The 1,337-nt window shown below is 40.8% G+C and overlaps 1 pseudogene; it reads right to left on the bottom strand.

Moving 5' to 3' along the window:
• Nucleotides 1-380: 380 nt before the first annotated feature.
• Nucleotides 381-486, bottom strand: LOC137830775 (small nucleolar RNA R71; annotated as a pseudogene).
• Between the last annotated feature and the right edge of the window lie 851 nt (nt 487-1,337).

Below are 1,337 nucleotides of genomic sequence, written 5' to 3'. Positions count from 1 at the left end.
GGAAACACCACCTCCTAGGAGAACTCTTGGAGATTACGCCATACATCAAGGGCCTAGACACTTTTCTAGCATTGCAGTGCCTGCAACTAACAGGGCCTTGGAGATGAAGCCTGCATTCCTTACCCTCATTAGTACCAATCAATTCACGGCGATGGATCATGAGGATCCTCATACACACTTGGCTACTTTTTATGAATTGGTGGGAACTATGGGTTTCCAATCAGGTGATCTTGAGAGTATATACATGCGTTTATTTCCTTTTTCTTTGGCAGGGAAAGCAAAGGAGTGGCTTATATCTCATCCTAATCAGAGTTTAACCAAATGGAAGGATGTGGAGGAAAAATTTTTGCAAAGATTTTTCCCAATCTCTCGCTACATCAATGCTAAGTCTGAAATATCTATGTTCAGACAAGGGGTAGAAGAGTCTTTCTGTGAGGCATGGGAGAGATTCAAGAGGATGCTGAGAAAATGCCCAAACCATGGGTTTGAAGATATTGCTCAACTGAGCATATTTATTAATGGTCTTAGATCAAATACAAAGATGCTCCTAGATGCCGCGGCTGGTGGCACAATGATGGCTGTTGATGCAGATCAAGCAACGAGGATTATAGAAGCTTTGGCCACAACTGACTATCAAGCTCAACATGATAGAAAAAATCATCAAAAAAGAGGAGTATTGGAGTTAAACACTGCAGATGCATTGCTAGCTCAAAACAAAATTCTGACACAACAACTTGAGCAACTGACCGCACATATGACCCAATTACCCCAAAAGTTGCATGCTGTTCAATCACTCCAAAGTCAGAATGTACCTCTCAGGTGTGATTTTTGTGGAGGTGATCATCCTAATGGTCACTGTTATTATCAGAACAACGCATCCGAAGTTGAGGTGAATTATATGGGCAATCAAGGAAGGCAAGGCGGTTTTTCTAACAATTATCCTCAAGGTTGGAAAAATAATCAAAATCAGAATTTTGGATGGAAGCAAGACTATAATTCATCCAACAAGCAAGGGCCTTTCCAACAGCAGCATCAATCGAATTCTCCATCTATTCCTGACAGGATGAATAAAGTGGAAGATGTTTTGTCAAAGATTGTGAGTACACAGGAAAATAGTATGGCTACGATTAGGAGCATGGAAACTCAGATAGGACAGCTAGCTAAACAAATGTCACAACTCACACAAACTGTAGAAGGGAAAATTGGCCAATTCTCAGCTAACACTACCACCAACCCCAAGGAGCAGTGCAATAACATCACTACTGAAGGTGATGAGAAAACTAGAGAAGAAAATGGTGAGATGGTGAAGGTTGAAAAAGAAAAGGAAAAAAATAAGG

This window comes from Phaseolus vulgaris, chromosome 7 (genome assembly GCF_000499845.2).
Source record: "Phaseolus vulgaris cultivar G19833 chromosome 7, P. vulgaris v2.0, whole genome shotgun sequence".
NCBI lineage: Eukaryota > Viridiplantae > Streptophyta > Magnoliopsida > Fabales > Fabaceae > Phaseolus > Phaseolus vulgaris.
The sequence above is the reverse complement of the archived record's forward strand: the minus strand, read 5'-3'. Positions and strand labels throughout refer to the sequence as shown.